General features: G+C 43.3%; 1 long non-coding RNA gene across 1 annotated transcript; it reads left to right on the top strand.

Moving 5' to 3' along the window:
* Positions 1-870: 870 nt before the first annotated feature.
* Positions 871-12,694, top strand: LOC149865745 (uncharacterized). The gene is made up of 3 exons (XR_016441763.1): positions 871-1,746; positions 2,142-3,495; positions 12,414-12,694. It is a non-coding gene; the product is annotated as an uncharacterized LOC149865745 (long non-coding RNA).
* The last annotated feature ends 6,912 nt before the right edge of the window (positions 12,695-19,606 follow it).

The following is a 19,606-nucleotide window of genomic DNA, read 5'->3' as shown; positions in this document are numbered from 1 at the left end:
GGGGGTGTCCAAGCCCTGGCAGGACCTCTGATTAGGGAGGACTGCCTGTACCATCCCAGGCTTTTCCCCACTGGCTGCTCAAGGGCCAGGAGTATTGCCAGACCCCAGCTCAGGCCTAGCACTCTGAGACAAAGCTGGGGTGTTCAGTGCATGCATCCATTGATGATACGGAGCTTTTCAATCTCCCTCTCCCTGCCTCTTTATATTGTCTGCAGCAAACTGACAGGCGAGCAAGCCAGCAGGGGGCTGATAACAGTGTCTAACACTTCATTAGCAAAACAAGAGGCTCCCTTGATTAGTTTAAATTCTTCTTAGATAGTTTACCATCTGACCTATTGATTAGTTCCAATTAGCCCAAAGTGGTCACTGTTCTGTCTGCCTGTCCCAGTGAAATTGGAGGGAGACACAGACACCTCTCAGCATTAGCTAGCATACCAGATGCCCAGGGTCTGTCGGGGTGGGGACCGTGCTGTGGTAGATTTGAAAGAGGGGAGGTTTCCTGCCTAAGCAGCAAGCAGTGAGGGTGGGGGGGGAGGGGGGAGGGGAGAAAAAGGGCGGGGGGAGCGCAGGTGGAAGCCTGACAGATCCTGCTCTGTCTGCAGTTTCTGCCAGAGCTCCAGCCCAAGAGCAGAGGGGAGGGGCCAGCTCTGCTGTGGAGCAGAGAGCCCCACCCAGCCCAGAGGGGATGCTGGGAGTGTCTGGTTTATCTTAAACCAGCAAGGGGTCTGGGACAGACATTGCACAAACCAGCTTGACCCAAATCTGTTAAGTCTGATACTACATTCAACCAGGTTTATCTCAAACTGGTTTCAGACATTTTCAAACTGGTTTATGTGCACTGAACATCTGTTCTATTACAGATTTAAACCAGTTTCTGATCACTTAAACCAGTTTATGTGTAATGTCTGTCCCTAGCCAGGGGGAATATTTTGTTATTTTGCTTTCACCTCTCTCCACCTATTTTTCTCCTTGGACTGTCCACTTCAAAACAGCATTTTGGGGAATAATGATGTAGCCTCTGAAGAAACTATTTGCAACATCATCCCTGAAGCATCAATACAGGAAATATACCTGAAAAGGACATTATAAGGGCATGGCAGAAAAAAAAAGCAGGGAAACAAACTAAAGGGAACAGACAAAAATCAAAAAAGTTTTATATGAGGTTTAGCAAGAGAAATGAAATGGTGAAAAAGAAATGAACAAAGGAGTGATAGAAAGAGAACTAATCCCCCATCCCCAAATTAGTAGTAGTATAACTAAGGCAGGGCAACCAGAGCAGCGCTCCTGGTCTTGACTTAAGGGAGGGTGGAAAAATATTAGCAGCTGCAAGTCCATGCCAGAAGCACTGGCAGCTGGAAGTCACTGCTGCCCCTATATGTTCCCAAGCTGGGTACCCAGTTTCTGTTACACCTCTGAAAATGTATATGTATAGATATATTCCCCAGTAGAAAGACACAGAAAATACGTCCAAATAATACAAATAAATATAAATGATTACAGCAGATGTTTTAAAGGTAGTTATAGAGATCATAGTCTCATTTAATCCAAGATGGATTAGATGTTCACTCCATTTATTCACGTAGCCTGATCCCAATTTAAAAAATCCAGTGACTTCAGCATATGGCCCACTGAGTCTTCTGTACGTGTGTGTGTCTCGATTTCTCACTACAAAGAAAATTTATATTACTTCAGTAAATTGCACAGGATTTGCAGCAGCAAAACTGAGCAGCATTTGGCAAGGAAAATGTAAGTCAAAGTCAGTAGTAATAATTTTCTGTATTGAAACAAGTTATTGTACGAGTAATTCCATGAAGATATTAGATCTGTTCAACATGATTATATTTTTATTTTATGCTGTTAGTTTTATTTATTAGCCTATTAGAATGTATGTTCTAGGAACTATTAATAAAAGAGTTGATTAAAACATTTAAAAATAATTGGAACTCAATTTTAACAAATTAGTTTATTAAACTAATTTATACAAAAACTGTTTTATATTCAGTTACTAATCCACACAGCTGCTTTAGATATAAAATAAACTTTTACTTTCTTCAAGTTTTCTAATATTGTTCTTTATAAAATACCTGAGTGTTTTCTTCAAGTGTTCATGTTTCCTCTTTTCTCTTCCTTTTTCTTTTCAGAATCCATAGTGCCTTGAGGGCTACTTTGAGACACTGTCATTCTTTCTAAAAGATACGAAATCTGCCATGTCTCTGTAGTTTAAACAAAGCCATACTTTAGAATAGCTTTTCTAACTGAAACACAGCAGGGGGAAGGAAAATGCTAGACACAGGAACTGGGGTGAGAGGTTGAAGTGTAGGAAGAGTGTGAACTCCTCTTTTAAACTTTGTTGATACCCATAGCAAAGATAAATGAAGAGCAACCATTGTTCTATAGCAGATGTACTATGTATTTAAGTCTTTATCAACCCAACTATCTGTGTATTAATGGTGTGGGATAAAGAATTTGCCCTGTGAAAGTGACACAAGGCCTACGCTTTTTCCCAACACTCAAATAGTTTCCTTCCTTCATTTTCTTTTATTGTACCGCCCCTATTATTAGATGCCAAAAAATCCAGAGGATTTGGGAGTTTGTTACTATCATGTGGCAGCCCCCTTTGGTGTTTAGTAGATGAGTTGTAGGCTTACATTGTGTATCTCCTTTCCAAATGCTTGAATCAGGCTTTTTTAATTATGGATATGGTGAAATACTACCACAAAACTGCAGGTGAAGCTGTAAAGAACTCTTGGGGCCTGGAGGGTAGGCTTCAGAAGAACTTTGTTTAGCCACAAGATGAACTCCAGAATAACACAACAGGCTTTTTTCCTGCCACTTAGTACAAGTGGTACTCCAGCAGAGGTCTAGGGATCTTATTCAATAAGGGGTATTAGTATTTTGACAACCTTGAAGACCTTTAATATTAAAGGACACTTAGTATGTATTAAATCTGTGGAACATTATATGATATGAAAGTTAGAATATGTTCTGAGCAGGCACACAATCATGTTTACTTCAAACACTAAAATGCACAGCTCATGCTCTGGCACTAGAGGGCCAGCAAGCTGGCATTTCAGCATGCTGTGGTGGAGTACATTTTTCACGTATTTCCAACAGCATCCAAAGACAGCTGAGCTGGGAGTGGTGCATTCTGGGATCCTGAAGGATTGCAAAATGCTCATATTATCTCTATAGAGCAAGCTGATGGTAGGTAAACATATGCTTCTTAATAAGACCTGGAGATAGTCCTCATGTAAAAGTCATAAGTTTGCTATGAAATGAATATTTAGCACTTGTTTAAAGGCTTAATGTGATGGAGCAGCTTTAGTACTCTGTCACTTTAAGGGCTCAAGCAGGAGATGGCAGGTGCCTGATGAGGGCGACCACTTAAAGGTCAACTCCCTGTGGCAGGGGGAGCAGTTTGAGATCAGCCAGCATGGAAGAAACATCTCCAAGAAGAAACATCTGCTGAGCTCTGGCTCCCGGAACATCCTGGAGGTAAGGCTGAGGCTATGGAGAAGGATGAGGCTTCATTGGTCCTGGGCATGACCTGAAACTGCATCCTGCTAGGGAAGGGTGGCCTGGTGGAGTTACCTGTGGTGCATTGGCTGGGAAATGTATATTAGCCTGATGGGCGAGCACTGCAGTCCCCCATGGTTTTTATCTTAAGCGGGAAGGTATGTGGCTGTACACCTTTGGGTGCTTCCCACTTTAAGGGCTGGAGGCAGGCAACCAGCAGGTGCCCGATTAGGGCAGCCATTTTAGGACCCAGTTCTTATAGGGTGAGGCAACAGTTTGCAGCCAGCTGCCAAGAGAGAAACATCAGCTGACTGAGCTATGGCTCAGGAACATCTTAGAGATAAGGGAAGAAGCTATGGGGATGGTTTGGAGGCTCTTGGTTCTGGGAATCACCTGAAACTGCACCCTGCTGGGGCTCTGACAGGGCTGTCCATGGCGGGACAGCTCCCAAGAAATGCCAGACTGGATACCCCTCCCACTGAAAGGTGGGTAGGGCCTGTGCAGAGTAGAGTGCAAAAAGGGGCACTTGAAGGACTACGTGTGGGGTGCAGAGTAGGGTCTCTGAGGGAGGCTTGAAGGGCTGCACCAGGGGGGTACTGAGTAGTAGGCCTGTGCAAAGCAGAAAGTACTCACTTTTGATTCGGTGATTTGAATGACTGTCCTGATTAGATTTGGTTGAATTTGAATCTGAGGTATTTGGCATCAAATCTTATTTGGCCATAGACTATACAGGCAGGCAGTGCCAGTGGGAGCAGCTGGGGGAGCAGCCAGATGAGCCCTGGCTTGAGCTGGCAGCCCTGGGAGAAGCTGCGTCTCATCCGGCTGCTCCTCTGCCTGCCCCCCCTTCAGGGGCAAGGCAGGCAGTGCTGGCAGCCCTGGGAGAAGATGCAGGAGCTGGGTGCAATGACTGGGGAGCACTGTAATGACAGGTACTAACCTAATGTGCTGTAATTCGTGCTAGTGCACATTCAAGCATATGAACTGTTTTTTTAGTGACACTACTGTTGCAGAAATGGCTGCGGTTCATTTCTCGGGAGGCGAAGAACTCTCAGTCTCAGACACACTCCATTAGCAACACAAAAGGTATATATTTGCAAATAGGGTCAGAGCGAAGACAAAAGACCACACTCTGCCCGCGGGGACAACTTCTCAGCAGGCTTTATCCCCTCTCTCCTGAGCACGTGTGCAGAAGCAGGAACTCTTACAACTCATTTCCGGTTCATACAAACATATATGAAATGACGTCACGTCATCCGTCACATGTGCATTATAATTAACTACTTAAGTATGCGGGGCGGATAGGCTTATATGCATTAGCTAATTACGCCTGCCCAGAAAGTACTTTAGGTTACCAAAAGTTCAAACCTTCTCTGCCCCAAGGACAGGACCATTAAAAATTGCAATTTACTCGTATCTGCATGAGAACGCTAAGGAGTATATGCTTTACTGTAACAAAGAGATAGTAAATTTGCAAAACAGAGAGAGAGAGTGATACCTTAATACAAAGAGCCCTTAGTAGCTTCTCCTCCAACCTCCTCCTCCCACCAGGGAGAGCTGGCAGCTGTGCTGTTCTAACAACACTATTGATAATGCATTTTCAATAATATTTCTAACACTACTGCACATGAGACTAAATCTACTGGGCATTAGCACAGGCTTTGCCCACTGCACTAATTCAGTAGTATTAGTCTTCTGCGCATTGTCTTGTATAATAACATGCCCATTATGTCAAAGACCACTTCATAGATAGTGGGAGTAAGGAGATGGAGAATCACAGCTATCTCATCTACATTTTGCTTCTCTATTTAGTAAATCCATACCTCATCCACTCACTCTCCTGAACTGAAGCTCCTTCCTGTTGCTTATCATGTAATGAGTTTTATCAATACATTACAAACATGTTCCGCTTTACGGTTCTAGGTCCCTGTAACAGGGGGCTTTCTTGGGGCTGGTCTGTCATTGGCCCTGCACTGGGCCCCAGAATCCTCCAGTCCATACCCCAACCAAATCCTTCCAACCAGGGGGCCTACTCTGCTCTCATCCTGGGGTGCCTAGTTCCCTGAACTCTTCCCCCTCTCAGGCATGCCCGCTCTAACGTGGGTCTGCCTTCTTGGCCCGGTTGTGGGAGCTGGAGTTATTAAGGCACCCTAACCCACTTTTCATCAGGATGGTAACTGGCTTGGCATTTTCTGGGGGCTCCTGCACCACTGAGAGCCTCACCAGGCCACCCACTCCTGGCAGGGTGCAGTTTTAGGTCATGCCCAGGACGAGAAGCCTCCAGACTATCCCCTTAAGCTCCTGCCCTTACTGCCAGGATGTTGTATACAGCCTCTCAGCCAGGCAATGTTTCTGCCTAGCCTGCCAGCAGGGAACTGCTCTGTTTATATAGGCAGCCAGAGTTCTAAAATGGCCCCCTTAATCAAGCACCTGCTGACTGTTTGGCTCAGCCCTTAAAGTGGCAGGCACCAACAATGCCCTGCCACAGTTCCCATATTCATTGAATTTCTAAGTGATACTTCAGCCCAGCGCCTGATATATAATGTATTCAATAAGGCATACTTGTCAGATTACTAGTTCATATATTATTTAAATAATTAAATGTATTCAGTTAGCATAACTGGCTTGGAAATCTAACAAAACAGGCATATTTTAAGCTTCCCAATATTCCTGCCATTGCTAGAACTTCTGTGCAGATAGCCTGTCTTTTGATTCTCTTCTAGGAACACAGGCCATGTCTACATGAAGTGCTGACTGTGCAGTAGTAATGAGCGACTGTGCAGTAAATGTCACTTAAAAGTCATTTGATGATGCTGCTGTGCACTAACTCTGGTAACTGCACAGTCATTTAGTACTTGTTTATACAAGTAGTAAATGACTGCACAGTAAGTGTCTCATACTGTGGCCATAGAGAACACGCAAATAAAGAATATCTGTAAGATATTTTCAAACATCATAAAAAAACATTCGTTTTAGTTTAGTTTTAGTGAATATTTAGGGTGGAAGGCGTTTGTTTTATTTTGTTGGTTTACATACGCCCAGTCTCTCTGAAAGATATTTATAACTTCTACCTGGCAAAATTTCATTTCTTGCAATACCTACATCCATATCATCCATTGACTAGTATATTCCAACTTCATCTGATTCTTCCCTTTAATCTTAGCCACACACAGAAAACCAGGAAACCTGAAAATCTTTTCTTATAGACTCAATGTGGACAAATCTGGAGCCCTTAGTGAATAAAACCTGAATGAAAAAATTGTACTACAACATGAAATATGGTGAGATAATGTTACAGTTGGCTCTCTCTCTCTCCCTCTCTCTCTCCCTCTCTCTCTCCTGATGTTTGATTCAGCAAAAGATTGTCCTGTATATATTAGACCTTAATAAGGATACTTGCTGTGGAAGTTGGTGTGTCAGATCTATTTTTGAAATTCGAGTGTCATATAAACTCAATTCTACACAGCTGTGAATGTCCCATCATGAGAGGGTTTGGGTGGGTAGAAGTACAACAAAATTAATTTGTTCTTTAATACCTTTAAGTCTTTCTCTTGTGGGATACATAGAATTCTCTGTGCCTTGTAGATTCCTACAAAAATGTCTTGCCTTTACTTCTGAGATAGCTAAAATTAAAATTTTGGCTGTGAATGTTTCATTCCTATCTACAAACAGCATAGAAAATCAATAGTCCTATAAAAAGAATTGCAGTTTTTTCAGCAGTTTCCTGTCAGGGTATGCCTTTTGCTACAACGCCTCAATACATTATTTTAACAACTGTGGTCCCAAGCCTGCATACACTTACTGCCAGATGTAGTGTTTATTGCTGTAAATAGTTCAAAAGTTTTTTGAAGTCAGTGCTCATTATAGCAGATATTTGCGGAATCAGGTCCTGTATTTGTTGCTTTAAGCAGATACCACAACCATGAATGGAATAAGAAAGGGTTATTGCAAAGATCGCATTTCAAATCACTTCAAAACAGGTATGGTGTAAAGACATACGTAAAATATGTAGATTTATTCTTTGTATTATACAGGCAAAAGGCTGCTGTGGTTTGGCATTAGTAAATTACTAAATGCTAGGATCAAATAACAATAAGAATTTGAATGTATTTCCCTTTATTAAGTCATTACTGAGGATAAACTGCAACGCAGAATCTGGATCACTGACTTATAGCACTAGGAGACTGATTGTGGGTGTTTGTTTTTGTTTGTTTTTTGTTTGGTTTTTTTTTCAACAACCACCACATATTGTACAGGTGTGGATGCAGTTACCTGCCACTTGCACCTAGTACAGTCATTCTCATTTTTAGGTCTGACTGGTACACTTTTATAGCCACTCTGCAAAGGTGTAGATATACTAGGTGTAAAACAGTAGGAAATGAGGCACATCGTTAACATATCACACCCACAAATCTGAGACATTTAGATGCTAATATTCCCATTCAATTAATTCCACCTCCAGAACTGGAGTTATATTTGAAAACCCTTAAAAATGGTGACCATAAATGTAAGATTCTATATGAGCACAAAGTACTGTACATGAATACTAGATGTTTTGGAGGTCCAAAATATCAATTTTTAAAAGAAAAATTCTTCTATATATAATATTATTGACTAAATACAGGGAAAAAATTATGCTTAACATTGAAAATATCTTAGCTTTGGAGAGCAGAAAAAGTAACTTTCAATGCACTCTTTTAATTTAAAAGGGGCATTTTTTAATAAGGGCAAAGAAATCATTGTTAACTGAAATGTAGCATGGAATCATTGTTTGCAGCACGCAGGCAGCCAGGAGTGCAGCCCAGCCACATGGAGAGCATCTGGGTCTGGCTAGTAAGTTTGTTGTCAGGAAAGAGGCACGGGTGAGGGCGTGGGGCTGGGACTACCCAGGCAGGGTGGGGTGTGGGACTGAGATGTGCAGGGTAGGGAGGGCTGCAGGCCACTGTGGGCTGGGGGCAGGGCAGTGCTGGGCTGTTCCCAGTGGGGATGTTGGGCCAGGCTGCGCTGAGGAGGGGGTTGGGGGGGCACAAATTTTGGAATGGCTGTAGTTCCTCCTGTAGACCCCTTCCAGGGCCGCTGCCACACACCCCAAGTGCAGCCTGGCTCAGCCTCCCATTGGGAAGAGCCTGCCTCAGCCTGCCCTACCCCATGCATAGATCTAGCGGTATGCACTCCCCCATGCCCTCCCAGGGTGCAGGCAGTGGTGGGACCTGTCACCCCCACGCCCCCCAGATGAGCTGCTTGTGACTCTGTCCTGTGTTCCACCCTGACTGTGAAGCACCTGCCCCATCCCCATCCCCATCCCCATCCCCATCCCCACTCCCTCTCTCACCACTGGGGCCTATGGTAACAGGGATAAGGGAAGGAGGGGGCACTGCAGCCACTCCAGAATTTGCGGTAGTTAGTCCCCCAGCTCCCCCTCCCAGCACTGCCACTATTCATCCTTAATGCAGGCCAGCCCAGCCCCCTGCCAGAAAGAGCCCAGTGCCGGCCACAGCCCTCCTGCACCCTGTGTGCAGATCTGGGGGCATATGGCCCCCCATGCCCTCCTGGGGGTGTACATAGTGGTGTACATGAGCCCCCCCGATGCATGGCTCAGTCCCATGCTCCGCCCCAGCTTGCCAGCCCCAGCCCCAGCCCTACTCTCTTCCACACTGCTGGGTCTTGATCTGTTGCTATTGTTGCTAAGAACTGAAAAACCATAAATAGCCTCTGTTAATTAAACATTGTTTTTGTATGTCCTAACTCAAGCACATTTTAACAGATTCCAGGGGATCTGCAGACTCTATTATCAGAGGGATAATATATTATCAAAGGGCCTTCAAGGAATCCAGAGTGGAAGACCAAATCTAAACAGTTTAAAAAACCTGAAATTCTGTTATTTAACTGTTAGATTTCCCATCAACTTATATTAAAGAACTCTAAAGCAGTACAGCTAGAAAAAGTAGATTATTTTGTTTGGATATCCATCATCTAAGTCATGATTTTTTTCCCTATTCTTAGCAAAACTTTCAACAGTGAACAGATTTAGACTAATGTGAAACTTATGGACACAACCTGCATTAATTTAATAGGAATAGGAACTATCTAGGAGTTGTGGGTTAATTATCAATTTAGTCTTTAATTATCTGAGCCTGCCCAAACAGCAACTCTCTCTGTCAATTAACCCGCCGAGAGGTGGGGTGGTTCTTTGCCCACAGCGTATCTAATCACCGCTTTTATTAAATAAATAACGAAGAGACTTGATAACAGTACACAAACAAGATGGTTTATTACTGAGAAGAACAGTTAAGTATACAATTACACACTTAGTTTAATTATCTATCAAATCCTAAGTACAACAACAAAAATACGAGGACTGAACTTTATTATCAAGGGCAGGGGAACTTTATTCTGTTCGGCTCCGGTTGTTGGGCTGGAGACAACTGCACCTCAGACAGTGGCTTCTAATCTTCTTTGGACATCTGCCGAGAAGAAGAAGAACCTTAATACCCAGAGGGGAATGGGGTAATGCTTACCAAACAGAACAGAGGGCCGCTGCTTGGTGTGAAAGACACACCCGGAGGGAAAAGCCCGGGGAGCCAACCCTTCCTGCTCCGGTGGCAGACAGAAGATCTCTCATGGTGACTGGGCCCAGTACCAGGAATCTCCACTCAGTTAACCAGCCACTCAGTCTCTCCGTCTCTCTCTCCTTTCTGTCCACAAGCACCCTGGCTTCTTGCCCTCTCACAGTCACCTCAGTTCAGCCACTCACATGCACCCTACACACTAAGTTCAGATGCTCCCAGTCCCACACACACCCAGACACACCCAGTTTCTGTCAATCCAGAGTCCTTTATAGAGGTAGTACACCCGGCATGCCAGGGCTCTGCACACGGCACGTGGGTGTGCACACAGCACTCTATTCCAGGGTCTCTTGAGGTGGGTCAAATAAAGGTTATCTGTCGACCTACTTAACATAAACTAAATGAGCCAAGCCCCAATTTCCACCATTACATAGGCATTTAGATAGTTGTGGGTGCTTAATTAAAACCAGACTTAGTATAATGCAGGTCAGTTACATCCTGAGAACTTACCATTGTTTCATATTATTGCTTGGAAAGGTTAATTGCATACTTGTTCAAATGGAAACTTGAAATTGAACTCCACCAAGGTATGTAATATTAATAATCAAGTAATGCCTTTCAATGTTAGTAATACTTTTCGATAATACTTTCACAAGTTATCTTCTGTAACATTACTTCAGTATTTGCAGTACTCGCTGTTATACCTCTTTATGCTTAGTACAAGGAATACTTTAGCAATAATAAAGGAATCAAAGTAATATTATTTAGTTGGCTGATGTATCGGAAACATTCTATGTTTCAGGATGTATCCCACTGAACTACTCTCTTGAATTCTGAGATGGAGTATTATTACTGGCTAAATGATAGCTGTGGTGGACTCTGGTCCTAGATACAGCCTGAGTGTGCCCTTGAGAAACATTCCTGGGGTGTTTCTACAACTTGAGGTGCCCTTTTTCCCCAAACCCTACTGGCTGCTATCTGCAGCTTGACCAGGTGAGGTGCACCAGAGGCCAACGCCTTAGCCTGTGGTACCTCAGCCCTAGATGTTTTGCTCAAGTCTTTCCAGTCCTTAGCAGGGGGAATTTTGCCAGGTAGAAGGATTACACCCCTGTTCAGTCATGTGCTTAGAAAAAATGGATCCCTCTTTCTGTGGAATGGGAAAATCTAAATGGTCAAAATACTCTGGAATCATATGGATCATTGACATCAAAGAATTAAAAAAAGATAACATAAGATTTATTATAAAAAAGAAGAACAAACTTAAGAAATCAGTAACCACATGCTGTGATACAAAGACAAAAGAAAATATTTTTTAATTTGGCACCTTAAATCCAAGGATACAGTCTCTAGCCAACTTTACCAAGCTAAAATGCAACCTTTGCTTCAGACTCTTCAGAGCCTCCTGTAGTTCCCCTGAGAACTTGCTTTTCTCAGTCGGCCCTGGCTGAGGGACAGCTCTCCGCCCTGTATGTGGAAAGACTGAAGACAGCCAACTTCTCTAGGCATGCTTACACTTGGGCATGCCTACCTGCCCATTAACTTGTCACCCCTTCATGTCTATGGGGGCTTGCATTCTGCTAGTAACTTCTTGACTCCCGCCCCCCCACCACAGGTACATGTCTACAGAGCAGAAATCTTTCTTAATCTAGTTAAGACCAGGAGCATACGTGTATCTTTTTAAACATGGAATTTTGCTAATCCATTATCCCTCTCTTGAAAATTCCCCTCAGTTGGGAATATGCTCCTCCTATCCAGGCATTATGCTTGTGGCCCTTTGTCTAAAGTGTAAATGTATCTTTGGCTGGTTGGAACTATTCAAAATGTTATCAAATGCTAATTCTCAGCAATAGTGTCTTCTAAGTGTGGACAGTCAAGGGCCACTTAAGTTAATCACTATCTCACAACAGAGATTATAATATAAAGATCTGTCAACATTACATTGATATCAAATACTATAATCCATTCAAATATGAAAATGACAGAACTGAACCCAGCTTCCCACCAGCTAAAAATAGAGACTAAAACCACAGGATTAAATCTAATTTAGGAGAATATCCATGCATGGCACCTAATGAACCCTGAAGGGCACTTGGTTTTGGGGTGAATCTGTGGCAAGCAGGATAGGAAATTGGTGGCAAAAGGCTTATAGTAACCCATTTAAGGGTAGTTATCTGCAGGAAGAACATTGGGATCCTGATTAACAGGAGAAGGCTTCAGTCTTAGAGCTGGAGTACAAGGGAATACAGGCAGTCCTTGACTTGCAGTGTTTTGAGTTACAACATTTCACACTTACAATGTTTATAAATTGACACCATTTCAACTTTCTAACGGCAGTTTTGACTTTGCAACATTTGATTTGACATGACGCAAGACCAGCAAACAAGTTCACTGTGCCACCATTCTCCAGGAAGAATATCTGTCCAAACTTCCTTGGACACTTTCTATAAAAAAGCAGACAAGACTCCAGAGAAACCTGCAGCCAAGACTCCTGAGAAGACTCCAGCCAGGAACCATCCAAAAAATCCAACCAAGAGCCCTTCAAAAAGTGCAGCAAAGTCACCTCAAGGAAGTCTTTCCCAATCAATATGATTGTTATTTACAATATAAATACATTCATGTAGCTATGTTACTCATCTGTAATTGACTGAGTACAAAATTTTCAGTTATTTTTGGTGAAAATAGGGTATCGGGCCTTGGTTCAGGAACCAATCCCCCATTTATAACATTGTGTCCTATGGAAAAATTGGTTCCAAGTTAAAATGTTTCAACTTAAGAGGCAGTTTTCAGGAACCAATTGTGTCATAAGCCTGAGGACTGCCTGTATGGAAGTGCCAGAACAGGACCTTGTTACACATTATGCTGCGAGACACAAAAATATCGATCAGTGCTAGTGCTAGTTTGACTTTGGAGCAGTTACAACTGAGGCCAGGAGGGGCCTAGAGGACTGAAAAGTAAGAATCCCACCCCCCCATTCTGAACTTACCTCCTCCCCACTGCACCCTTGGACTCACTCCAGGCCCCTCAGATTTCTACCCTACCCTTCCTCCCTCCTGCCCCCCTGCTTCCCACACTGTCTATCCCAGGGGAGTAGGCAGGGAAGGGTTAACCTGCAATCCTGGCCCCTCTGCCAGCACTGCCAAGCTGAAGCTCTTCTCAGAGCTGAGCCTGGCCCAGAGAGCAGTGGTGGCAGCTGGGCAGGCAGGTTAACCCTTCCCTGCCTGCTCTCAAGGACAGACAGCACAGGCAGCCATAAGTAAGTTCGAGAGAGGGAGGGGGTTAGTGATTGCGGATCTGGGGTCCTGGGTGGGGTGTGTCTGGGAGGGGGGCAGTGGTCCCAATCTGGGCCAGTGGGGGGGGGCAGGTGGGGAATTTATACCAAGGTGTAGCCTAGTGTGGCTACACCTTAGTGTGACACAAAATGGGTAATATGGATCAGAGATAATCCTGCACTAGTGGCACAACTTTGAGCTGCCTGCCAAGCACTTAAAACTAGTTACAGGTCTTAATGTGTGGACAATCCATGTGTTAGGAGCTCTAGGAGCTGTCCAATACTGCCATGTAAGAAGGACCTCAGTCAGTTCTTGTTACTATAAGATGACCCAGAGGACCACTGTAATGAGGCCACAGTGAAGCTCCAGACCTAGTCAACCTCAATCAGGGGGGCAGGGAAAGGCAACAGACCTCATCCAGTAGCCCTTACAACTAGGCCCAGTTCTCAATCTCCTTGTCTGGGCAAAGGCAAAAGTTCTTGCTCCTGAGCCTCTGTGCACTTCCTTACTGGTTCTTTGGTTTTGACTCCTGGCTCTGACTCCAACTTTCCGTGGCATCATCTGATTCTGATCTGCTCTTGATTCTGATTCAAGCTCCAGCTCTAATTCCTAGTTTCTGATCCTGGTTATCCCTCATCTTACCCTGTCTCTGGCTCTGGGTTTTGACCCTGGTCTGTCTTGACTTTGGCCACAGGACCTCTTTCTAGTTCTGGCCCAATATCCCTCCATATCGCCAGCTCCTGGGAAACGGTCCCTGTGCTAAATAGTCAGCCAACTAAGTTCCATCAAATTTTCAAGTTGGAAAGTGGACTTTGAATATTTTAATCACTGCTGACATTTTAAATGTCTGGGTGTGTCACTTCTGTTTTGTTTTTTAAAAGGGCTTGTTTTTAAAAAAAGGGTCTGTTTTGTGAAATCAGTGAGGATTTTGCCATTGCTTTGAGTAGAAGCAGGTCCAGATTGGTAAGAGCAGATTGTTGCAATTTTGCATTTATTTTTGAAACCTGGAAATTTTTGTTTTCTGATTTTTTTCCCCACTCTCTCCTCCTCCTCCCCACACCCTGCAGGACAACTATTTGGGATCGGTCTCCCATGTTGTCAGTCCCTGCCCCTTACTGAGTAAATTTTCACTTTTGTTTAAACACATTACTAATATGTTTTGCAACTCAAAAGGGGTTAGAGTTTCACAAATGTGCATCCTTCCAAAGTTTGTTTTGTTTGGAAATACTGGAGATTTTTTTTAAAAAGACAAAAGTTCTTATTTTGGGGGTATCATGTTCTGTTTAACCCCTAAATGTTATTCTAATTTAGGGAGGTCAAAGAGATGAAGGCTCCTGTATTCCTCCTATAAACCATATTCTGCTTCTGGAGGATAAGGATGAAATTTACCCCAGTTCAGAGGATTAGTAAAAGACCCATTCACTAGAGGTGGCTGGATATTTCTCTTCCCATGAAGAAATTATACAAAAACAAATACAAAAATAGTTGTCATTAAAATTTTCCATGACAAATTTTAACTTTTCAGTAAACAGTTAACAGCCAAACATTTCTGCCTGAAAATGCACAGGAGATCAACTGGTAGTCATGGGTGCCAGAGGGATCTCTCCTGTTCCAGATGGGGAATGAGTCATCTTTCTAGCAGCCAGTGATTGATTCCTGCATTGGTATGAGGTTCATCCCACTGCAAACTCATTCTTAAGCCAGTAGTGCAGGCAATGGAAAGCTATCAACACAACACATTTTCTAGTGAGCTTTTAGACTTCCTTGATAGCAGCATCTTGCATTGACTCTGGTCTCTGCTGTTGCCTCATTTCTGCATATCCATTTCTGGCTTCTGACTGCTTTTCCCTGGCTATGGCTCTCTGCTCCTGCACATGGAGTCACCTATGGTTTCCTTTTGTGATCTCTTTGGCTTTCTGACCTTCATTTGTTTCTGGCCACGTGGTCTGACTACCCACAGACCAGTCATCATCTGGATTCCAACTGACTGTGACCCCAGCCTGAGTCCTTATAGTTAGGTCTGACCACCTACATCCTGGAAGTCAGGCCATCTCCAAGGAAAGTAACCACTGAGCTTTATGCAATGCTTGATGGGAATCCTTTCAATTTCTGTTAAAAATCAGCCACTGAGCAGTAGATAATGCAAGATTTATATGGCCAGAAAGAACATTTGTATAAGAAATTATTTGGAAATAGGGTGGTCCTAAAAATGAATATTCCATTATTATGTTAATATATACATTCCATTTTGAGATTGTGATATATACTCTTAAGGTGTATATATAACTTCAAATCACAACTCTTGTGTTAAAATGAGAATGATTTCTCAACTGACTTGTAGCAGCTAATGCCTTGAGGAACCTGTTCTGCTAGGTTAGATGGCAACTAAGCAATGGACTTGAAGTTACTGAGACTAGTAACCTGAACAAGACAAACTTATGGGCCATTTTTGAGAGAGTAGAAATGTGGAGTGAAGAGGAACAGACCAGGATCAGTACTGAAAGAGGAGCTGCTGAGGAGAGAAGAAAGAACGTGGGGGCTGGACTTGACGAGGCGGCTGGACTCGATGATCCTCCAGGGTCCCTTCCAGTCCAAATGTCTATGAAATCTATGAAAATGTTTATTTGAAACTAATTTTTTTTATTTGGATATACTTGTTGGTACTTCATAGGTATGGACCTATCTAACTTACGATGAGAGAAAGCAATTTTTCCTACTTGTTTTTAGCTTGAGTATCCAATTTCACTGTCATTTTGCAGTGGCCCTGCCCCTCAGTTCTGATTGGCAGGGAGGCCCCTGGGGATGAGGGACCAGGGGGATTCCACCATCTTGGCTGCTGGCTGCCCTTTGTGTAGCCCCACTCTCTGATGACTGGTAGAGAGGCACAAGGGGGAAACCACCATCTTGGCTGCTGCCCTTTGTGCTGCCTAGCCAACCGGCATCTTCCTCTCCCAGGCACGTTGTGAAGCTAGGCTGTAGCGGCAGCAAGAACCACTGGCTCTTACGGGGGAACCAGCATTTTATTTTTATTACTTTTTTGGGAGTTGATTTCCTGGGAAATTGCAGCCAATGCCATTGTTTGTGGCAATTGTGGGGATCGCCATTTTTGCAGTTTCCACAAAAAATGTAAAGCCGCTATTTAAGTATGTCCCTTTTCATAACGGTTCTAGTTTGAGTTCCTCATGCTTCCATTCCCCTAAGATGACTGAACATCTTCCATGATGCTTCCTGTCTTCCTTCTTGCTGAGCCACTGGATACATATCATAGTACATTGTGGGAGATGCTGTCTGCCATGCTGGGGAAGCAAAAACCATGTAAGAGAATGGTGGCAAAAGCCGCAAAAACCAAAGCTCCCATGATACACTATGATAGCATTTCTGTGTCAGTTATTCAGGTTTTGAAGAATACCTTACACTTGCTGTGGAAAGCTGACATCCTTGTGAAAAAAATGTTACTGAAACCTGATTTTCTGTTGGTAAATACTGATGTGGAAATTCAGACAGAATCACTGTTTGGCTATCAGAAGCGCTTTATTTTGCATGGCCACAGGAGAACAGCAAGGGGCAGCTCATGCTTGACGAGAACAAAGCACAGGCTACTTTATATACTGATAAATCACATACAGATCGACCCGCCCCATAACACACCATTGGCAGTCTGACAGTGACTCATCTTGGTGTCTCGCTGAACCAAGCGTGCTTTCTCAAGCTGTTCCTGATAAGCTTATCCTGAAGGCCGCTATGTTGTTCTCATTCAGCCTTCAGCCACATCCCCCCATTCTGTCCCAACAGTATACATTCCTTTCAGTACTTTCCATTCCTCATCAATACTTTAGACTAAAATTTTCAACCAGCCTTCTGGTGCAATGCTTACAATCATTTAAGTAAGGACCAGACTGATTCATAAGGCTTAGGCCATACATTTCAATACAAGTGAGCACAGGCTGTTTTATATATATCACTGTTTGCCACACTTGCATGTTTTTTGTCTCCCTTTCTCCATACCATTTTTGTTCACATAAAATACCAGTGTTAACATCTCCCCAGAATATGGTAAACAAATGGAAATCAAATGCACCATATGCAGGGACAAATCATTCCTCACAGTTGGCCTCTCTTGCCAATCTAAGGGTGTGTACATGCATTACATTTTTACTAGTGGAATCACAGTTCCCATAGTAGACATCCTAAGTGTACAAGTGTTTGCTATGCTTTGTGTGAATTAAAAATGATGCCTGTGATTTAAATTCAGACCTCATCTAGTGAGGTAGAAGTTTAGCCTGGTAGGGTTTCCACTGGTTGAATGAGTTCTTATGCACTTATCTAGACCCATAGAAGCTTCGCCACTGTCCTCAAGCTTCACAGCATGCCTTACTCCAGCTCTATCCCTTCCCTTCAGAAAAACAGCCTGGGACTTGGTTGGACTCCACTGCTTTGGCGGAGTCACAGACTGAGCCCCTCCCTCTGTCAGCCCCCTCCCCACTCCACTAGCCCAGACCAACCTATCCCCACTGTTTCTGGGGCTCCCTAACCTCACTGCAGAGACCCTACCTGAATGACCAGTCTGCTGATGAATGGGCCAGCAGTCTCCAGGAACAGCAGAGTTCAATACACTTTGGGTATAGGGTGGGACAGGGTTGCCAGGCCTTGCCCCACCTACTCAAAGTGCATTGATTTTTACCATTCCTGGAGTCTCCAGACCTACTCTTCCATCCAGAACTGAACATCCCAAACCCACCCCCAGCAATGGAATCATCCCGGCCTGACCTAACCCAGCCCTCAGTAACAGCCCCACTAGCACCCAACTCACACCAGAATCAGCCAATCTCCACTGGAACTGGGTCTTGTCTAGTGCCAGAGAGGTAAAGATACATTGGGATGCTGGAGTAGACATTGACAAGCTTGAAAAGACAGTAGATGTGTCCTCTGGTGCTGTCATCTGTCTCTAGGAAGACTGGGGAGTCTGCAAAGCATGCTGGGATGTGTGTTGCAGGGCCTCTTGGCTAAATGTAATCAGCAACACTGTCTTTAGACCACTGGTTTTCAACCTGTGGTCTACGGACCCTTGGGCGGGTCTGCAAACTATGTCTAAGGGGTCTGTGAAAGATGACTACAATCAATCAAAAGTATGTGAATAGCCACACTTATAATTCAAAGAGGCCTACACCTCCATTTAAAATGTTTTGGGGTCCACAAATGAAAATAGGTTGAAAACCACTGCTTTAGAGCACACAGCCAGCCCTATAAACACTTGTACTGAGTTCTATTGGTTTGGTTTCTATTGGGTTAAATTACAACTGCTTAACTTCTACTAGTTCTTTTGAATGCTTGCACACACTGGGCATGTCTAGTCATTCATTAATGTGCCTTAGATACTGCACATTTAGTTTAGTACCTCCTTAATAAGTACTAACTAAATACATAGTACTTACAGTCACTGCACAGTAGTACTGGTACATAGTTATTTAGCAATGCTTACTGCCCATTAGCCTAATAACACTGTACAGTAGGCTGTTAGCACAGTATGTGCAGTGTTGTTAGACTAATGCACAGTAAGTGTCTTGTGTAGACACATCCACCTAAGTTATCTTGCAGTAGAAAGGGCTGGAGACCATGGACCTCAAGGAAGCCAGAATAACACTTTCCAAGTCCTCATTTGGGACACTATGTAATTAATGAGGTTCATTTAACATCACTAGGGGCAGAATTTGCTCTTAAAGGTGTACGTAAGTTTAAAAAAATAACAGTAGGAAGAAAAACTTCTTTATACTGACACTATATTTCTTTTGCTAGTGCTCTTTAACTGTTGTGGCAATGGTTTTGATTTAAAGCAATTGTATGATCTAAATCACTGCTAGCAGTATTCAGAAATAATAAAATGTCTCATTTACTAATAGAAAACACTAAACAGTGAACCTCTAAAATATGGGCTCTAAGAAATGTATGTTGTCAGCAGACAAGATTCACTGGTATATACATCTGTCAGGCAATACATTATTTTAATTGACACCTTTTATAAAAAGCAACACACAAAATATCATATAAATCAAATCAAATGCCCATTAAGAATTACTGGAATTTGGATCATACTTCTCAGCTTAAAGCATGGGAACCACTGCATACATCTTTATCTCCAACACTATTCTTAGCTAGTTGTTCTCAGTTCATATGTTCAATAGACACACTCACAATACATCTAACACCCTCATGCTGTTGATATGTTGAAAGTGGTAAAGCTCTAATTCAGTTCATTACCAC

This window comes from Crocodylus siamensis, chromosome 4 (genome assembly GCF_052110815.1).
Source record: "Crocodylus siamensis isolate JL-2025a chromosome 4, ASM5211081v1, whole genome shotgun sequence".
Taxonomy (NCBI): Eukaryota; Metazoa; Chordata; order Crocodylia; family Crocodylidae; genus Crocodylus; species Crocodylus siamensis.
Note: the sequence above shows the minus strand (reverse complement) of the source record. Positions and strands in the feature narration are given on the sequence as shown.